At 40.0% G+C, this 7,346-nt stretch overlaps 1 long non-coding RNA gene across 1 annotated transcript in view; it reads right to left on the bottom strand.

Moving 5' to 3' along the window:
• The window catches only part of LOC133386521 (uncharacterized), a 24,216-nt gene extending 17,234 nt beyond the window's left edge, over positions 1-6,982 (bottom strand). The window contains exon 1 of the long non-coding RNA XR_009763267.1: positions 6,897-6,982. This is a non-coding gene — a long non-coding RNA (uncharacterized LOC133386521). The remainder of the gene's footprint in view (positions 1-6,896) is intronic.
• Positions 6,983-7,346: the final 364 nt, after the last annotated feature.

The raw sequence follows: 7,346 nt of genomic DNA, 5'->3' as shown, positions 1-7,346 counted from the left end.
TTACTGCAAAGGATAACACCATACAGTTTGACCAATTTTGCCAGGCTATGATTTTTTTCATCTCATTATGTTCATTTATGCAAATTAAAAATTAGGGATGAACAGATCAGCCCATGTCCTTTTGCATGTGCAAGCAAATCTACTCTGCCCCATTTCCTCATTAATCTGCAGTTTATTTATTTATTTTAACTCTGTAAATAAATACAAAAAAGTATGTAATGATGTATTTACATGCATGTTTTTCTAATCCACACATTAGTCTGGGACGTGTTGATCAGGTCAATGTGCATCATAATACATGAAGACTGAATTCCTCAATTATATATATTAAAAACTGGGCTTTGCCCAGCTACGTAAAATAAATGGCCAGACAAAACTATTTGCAGAGTCATAAATTAACAAATTCTCTGTTTGATTAGGCATATTAAATGGCATTAATGTATTTGTTCTCATACAGTTTTTGCATTCTCTGTGTGTGGTGAGTATGGCATTGTTGATAATCAAATACAGCTCTCCATAACATAGAGCCTGTAGGTCAATTGTACTCAAATTCTCATCATTACATACATTGAAAATAAAAGTTAATGGAAATTGAGAGCAGTCAAAGGGGAATGAGCAAGACAATAAAAATAAAGATATAAAATCAAATGACTAAATATAGGTCATTTTAGCAGGCTTGACAGCAGAAGTGGTTGAATATATGAAAATACCACGAGCCAACTTAGATGATCAGGCTAACAGAAAGTAGATGATAGATAGAAAGATGATAAATGTGTAAGTGGCCACAGGAAAGCAGAGTTCTAATATCATAATATGTTGTATTATCATAATAAATTTTATATGCATACAATTACTGAATATAGGTTTACAGGACAGTTCAAACCCTGGCTGGGCAGTGCCAGAGTGAGACTGAGCAGCAGAGCCGATCAAGTGATGACAATGAGGCTGTCTTGGAACTACTGGATCCCAGGCTGGCTCAGCCCTCCCAACCCCAGAATGCCCTGTTATATATACCTCCACCCACTCATGAATAGAGATGGTGGATAACTTTGATTCAGTTTGTATGTAATGCCGAATCTATCAAATCCACATTTTCTGAAACAATATGAGATCCAAAACAGCCATGCCTTGAAATTTGCACTTATCTGAATTTTGCAATGCAATTTTCCAGCCAACCAGTGTTTACAAAAATGCTTATTTGTAAACATATTTATGTGCATAAAATGAACTCATTAGTGAAAATAACAAACAAAATGCATTAGATTAGGATAAAGTGCTTGCAAATATGTGTAGATTAGTCAAAATGGCAGACAGAATGTGTTATTAGGAGAAATTAACTAACATGCTGAGAAACTTTCATGATTTTTTTTAAAATTACAAATTGCTACAGAAATGTGGAGAACCCAATTTACAACTGGAAAAATTAGAAATGCAGAGAACTAAAATCCATCTCTGCTCATGAGGAATGAGTAAATGAAATGGGGAGTTCTACATTGGGAGACCCCTGCACCCAAACCAACTCCCTCAGCCTGATGCAAAGGCTTAGTTAACCACATGCACACACACCAATTCACACAAGCCTTTAGAGCAGACACAGTAAGGTTTTGAACTTTACTAAGTGTCGCATATCTACCACAACAAGCTAGGGAAGTCGTATATATAGGAAGCTGGGCCCAATGTCCTGTGGGACCCTGCAGAGTTGCGTAGCGGAATGGAGAGTTTTGAGCGAGCTTATGTGTGTGTGTTTGAATCTTTGCTAAGATTCTACCTTCCCTGCAAATTAGTCAGAGACTTTAAGCTTTAAAATAAGAAATAACTACTTTATTCTGGAAGTATATGTTTGATAGGAAAGAGTCCTATATCTAGCTACCTAGCTATGGTGGAGCAGCAAGCACTGATCCCAGTACTCGCCCTCATGCTGGTGGAGAGGGAGTGACAAAGGAAAAATGTCTGCTCCCCTCTCAAGAGAAAGAAGACTGGGAAGAAAGGAAGGGACTGGGATCAACATCCTTTGCATATCAGTCTAGCAGGAAGGGAGAGGCAGCAGGAGATCAAAGGGATAGGTATAGCCTAGCAACCAAGAGGTCTCCTCTCTAGCTACCCTTTTTAACCCCATGCAGCCTCAACCCACAAGTTGGAGTTGAACCTCATACATTCCAACAGTATATATGTTGGCTGATATGGGTGAGGGGCAAGCTGCTTGCCTTAAATATGAATCAGGACTCTTTGACTAGTGTAGCCAAACACAGAAACTCCTTGAGGAGAACAGTTTGGCATTCAAAAGAAGATTCCCAATTCCCCCCTGCTAGCTTCTCAAGGGGAAGTTCTCTCTTTGCAGGATGTGAAGGCCATTAGGGATGGATGGATCTCTATGTCGGGCCTCCGTCAGTTTCACATGTGTTAATTCATAAATCTGTTTTGCCCCATTTCTACATTAATCTGTGGATTTTGTAAAAAACAGGAATAAAATCTCTGCCCACCAAATGCAGACTTAGATAATATTTGAATATATTTTCATACAAAATAAGCATCTCCAAATATGTTTCAGCTCAAAATATGCATTTGTAAACATAATTTAGTCTAAAAAAGTAACAAACTACATTTTAAAATGCATATTTTAGAATAAAATGTTTGAGCCAACATTCTGAAATCCAGATTAGTGCAAAATCCAAGGGATAATTAGCCTGGTAGCACAGATCAGGTAAGTTTGCAGTGGAATTCTCAAAGAATGAATTAATTGAGCATCCCTAATAACAGGTCATGGAGGCAGGTCTGGTGGCAGCCTCAATAGGGGCTTCTTCTTTAACTCTTCCCTTGTTATGCTTCTTTGAAAATTGGAGAAAACACTGCAGTATCTTCTTCCACCTAAGATTTTGGAGATTGACCTATCACTCCCATGAACTCTGGAAGAAAATGGCAGTGAGCTTTTCAGCCATGGATGGTGGAATCATATTCAACCCTCATGCGGCAGCATCTTCTCTAGTTTTCAAAGAAGCATGGATGAAGGAGCTACTGCTGGAAGAGTCTGCTATCCCAACTTGACAATTGACATTAGCTTCCCAACTGGTGACCAGTAGGGGTGGTGTGCAAACAGAATTATGGTGGGTGGGCAACTGAAGATGAGCTGTACTTCTCACCCCAGTTTTGTTACAGAGGTCAGTGTCACATTTCACCTTTTTGAACAACCCAACTCATTTTACCTTCCATGGGTCTGGATCTTCACTTTCCAGCACTGAATATCAGAAAGCTGTGGGAAGCTGAACAGAAGAATACAGATCTGGAACATAGGGATGGAGGATAATTTTATTTGATCCACATTTGTCAGTGAAATGACCTAATATGTGGAAGTGACCTATTTCCTACTTCTTTGAATTCTGAGATACAGTTCTTGGCTCAAAAGATGTACCAAAATGGGTTTTTAAAAGGTATATATTTTAGGATAAAATACATTTTAAAATGTATATTTTGATTTAAAATCATATTTAAATACATGTCTTGTGATAAATATATATTTCATTACATATTTAAATACAAATATTCATACTAATTGCTTGTTTTTAAATCCACAGATTCATGTGGGAATGGAATGGAACAGAATTATGAATAAGAACATGTGAAACTGACAATGACCAGAAATAGAGTGATCCATCCATCCCTAGTGGCACAGCAGCGCCTGTAACATATACATTTTATTTCAATTTGGATGTTAAGTAAGTGTCCCTCACAGTGGGTTTGCAGAGAAGAATGTACATATACAGTGGGTGGTAGTGAATGCAATGGTAGATGTGTCTATTGGCACCACTTACTAGCATTGTGTGATATTTTTTTACCACTCCCTGGGCAAATACAATCACTTTATGTCTGGATGGTTACCTATCTCATTGACTTGTCACAGCTTGATATTGTCATCAGAGCAGGAAAAGGAGGGTCATTTTCAGTTTACATCAGGTGCTGACTTGCAGACATGAAACACCCATCAATGAGCAAGTGTCACAGGGAGCACTTTTCTATCACCTCCCCCACCTCAAACATAATGCTTTACAATGGAGGCAATTCAGAGTGAACTGTGCTGCAAGTCATCAGGTGATGAACATACATGCTGACCCTTGTGAGTTCAGTTTGATTACAAGTATAGGCTGTGACTATGGGGAACAGCCAGTGTAGCATAGTGACTTTGCTCAGAGACTCTACTTGAATATGAAACTCACAAACCTACCTATCAAGCTTGTTACTGCTCTGAATTGCTTGTTGAATGGATGTGATACAGATATAATAATATTGCAATTTCCCTTCTGTGCACATTATTATTATTAATATTAATAATAATATTAATACTACTAATAATATTTATTAGTTGCTTGATACCTGAAGGTCTCCAAGAAACTTACAACAATGTTAAAACAAAAACAACTATACTATAAAAACAAAACTATAAAACAATACACTCATGCAACCACAGGAAGCTTTGGTAGCATATTAATAACAAATAACATGTCTATCAAATGCCTGGGGAAAAAGGTACTTCTTTACCTGGTACTGAAAAGATATTAATGAAGGTGCCTGGTGGACCTTACTGGGAGCGTATTCCACAGATGGGGAGCTGCAACTGAAAAAGCCCTCTTCCTTGTCACCACCCTCTGAGCCTCCCCCACAGAGGGGACCTGGAGAAGAGCCTCAGAAGAAGATCTAAGGGCCCAAGTAGGTTCATATCGGGAGAGGCGTTCCAGAAAAGCTGTAAAGAGCTTTATAGGTCAAAAGCAGCACTTTAAATTAGGCTCAGAAGCATACAGGCACCTAGCGTAATTGTAACAGAATTGGTATTATATGCTCTGTTCGCCTTGAACCCATCAACAATCAGGCAGCCACATTCTGCACTAATTGAAGCTTGCAAACCATTTTCAAAGGCCACCAGCCTAAGCTGATTGAAGGTACTTCATGACACTGAGGCCACCTGTGCCTCCAGTGAGAGCAATGGATCCAGGACAACTTCCAAATGATGATGCCGCTCCTTCAGAGGTAGTGTGACCCCATCTAGAGCAAGTCACACACCACTCAGCCGGTCAGAGGAATAACCCACCAACAGCATCTCAGTCTTCATTGGATTATTATTGACCCTCATCCAGTGCATTATTGTAACCAAGCACTGATTCAGCGCATCCACTGCTTCACCTGAAGATAAAAATGAGAAATAGGGTTGCATGTCATCAGCATACTGATGACAATACACTCCAAAACTCCATATGACCCCACTCAACGGTTTCATGTAGATGTTAAATAACATGGGGGACAAAACTGACCCCTGCAGGACCCCATACTAGAGAGCCCACAGAGCCGAGCAGTGCTCTCCAAAAACCACCTTCTGGAGCCATCCATCCAAGTAAGAATAGAACCACCTCAATGCAGTGCCCCCACCTAGACAGTTGTCCCAGAAGGAAGCCACAGTTTATGGTATTGAAAGATCAAGTAGAAACAACAGAGACACACTCCCCCTGAAACAGGTAGTTGTACAGGGTGATCAAGGCTTGAATCCCGACTGAAATGGATCTAGAAAATCTATCTCCTCCAAGAGTACCTGGATCATGCTTTCAAGAAACTTGCCCAGAAAGGGGATATTTGCCACTGGTCTAAAATTGTTAGGATCTTCCAGATCCAAGGAAAGCTTCTTTGGGAGTGATCTTACTACCATCTCCTTCAGACAGCCTGGGACCACTCCTTCTTAGAGATAAGCATTTATTGTTTCTCTCCCCCATCCAGCTGTCCCCTCCCTGCTAGATTTTATCAGCCATGAAGGGCAAGGGTCTAAGACACAAGTGATTGAGCAACTCATCCAATGACATTGGACAAGAAAGAGCTCCAGACACCCCACCTGGATCATCAGCATCAACAATGTCCAAATCCTGGTGGATGGAACTGATTTTTTCCTCAAAATGCTTAGCAAACATGTCACAGCAGGCTTTAGATGGCTCTACCACCTCCCTAAGGTCAGTATGTAATAAACCCTTAGCCACTCTAAATAGCTCTGTTGGATGGCAAATTGAGGACGCAATGGAGACAGAGAAGTAAGTTTAAGTAATAAAGAAAAATGGGCACTGTCCAGACCAAAAAACAATAGTACCTAGACGGTGCTGCCTTTTAAAAACAGAGATGATGAACTTGTCATTGCAAGAGTCCAGAGAATTCCAGGGAAGTGACATGGGCAGCAGGCTATCAGGGCCTTCAGGATGTGTGTGCAGCTTCCTTGTATGGTGAACTATTGAACTGCAGGTGGTAACTTCACAATGAAGTCCCTTTGAACCCTGGACCTATTCTGCCCACACTGGCTAGCCATTTGATCTTCCTGGGCAAGAATTATAAAAGACATCCTGTTCCCCGTAACCCTTGGTTGAACAATATTGTCCTCCTGAACTCTGGTGTGTTCCAGTATACTTGGTTATTTTTTGGTTCTAACTCCTGACTTGTTCTTCAGTTCTGATTCCTGGCATGTCCTTCATTTCTGACTTGCTTTCCAGTCCTGCCTCTTGGCTTATCCTTTGATTCTGACTTCTCGCTTGCCCCATGGCTTCTGCTTTTTGATTTCTGGCTCTGGATCATTAGACTGTTGCCCAACCCTAACACTCTCAGTGAAGGTTGGCACAGGTATCACAGCAGTCTGGAAGGCTGGACTCTTCCCTGCCCAAAGCCCTGAACCCAAGATCTTTCTCACTTGACCAAACCCAGTATGAACAACTTGATAAAAACTATTTGGAACATTTTACTTTGTTGCCTGATCAGAAGGATAATAACTAAACATTGCATTTATAACCATATTTTGTACACATTAACAACATTCCTGAAGGATTCTGGAATCTACAAGTCTAAACATTATTTACATTTAATTACGCAAAATCAGATCTTACCAAGTTACTCCATTAGATTTCTCCAAGGCCAGTTGTTTATGTAAGCTCTGGATCATTAATATGCAGCTACTTTCATAATTATAAAGCTGTCTGATAAGAAACCTGCTGCCTAGGACAGATATAGAAAACTGTAGATATTTAAAGATATAATCCTCAATTCAGACCACTGTAGCTTTTGGAATTACATGAAAATGTGGGATTACTTCTGAATGCACACAGCAGAAATGCTAGTAGCAAATCATTTCACAGTAAGTGCCACTAAGAACAGGGAAGAAAGTGGAGGGGAAAAAATGCTGGTGGCACTTTTGTTGCCATTTTTTTTTTTAGAAAAAGTAGGTCGACTGCTCAGTGACAATGTTCAGTTTTCCTAAGTGTGAAAACTCCCTCTGATAGCAAACTCAGGTGGTGAGTACTGGTAGGACTGGAGCCCAAACAGGGTCACTGAAAAAT

This window comes from Rhineura floridana, chromosome 1 (assembly GCF_030035675.1).
Source record: "Rhineura floridana isolate rRhiFlo1 chromosome 1, rRhiFlo1.hap2, whole genome shotgun sequence".
Taxonomy (NCBI): Eukaryota; Metazoa; Chordata; class Lepidosauria; order Squamata; family Rhineuridae; genus Rhineura; species Rhineura floridana.
Note: the sequence above shows the minus strand (reverse complement) of the source record. Positions and strands in the feature narration are given on the sequence as shown.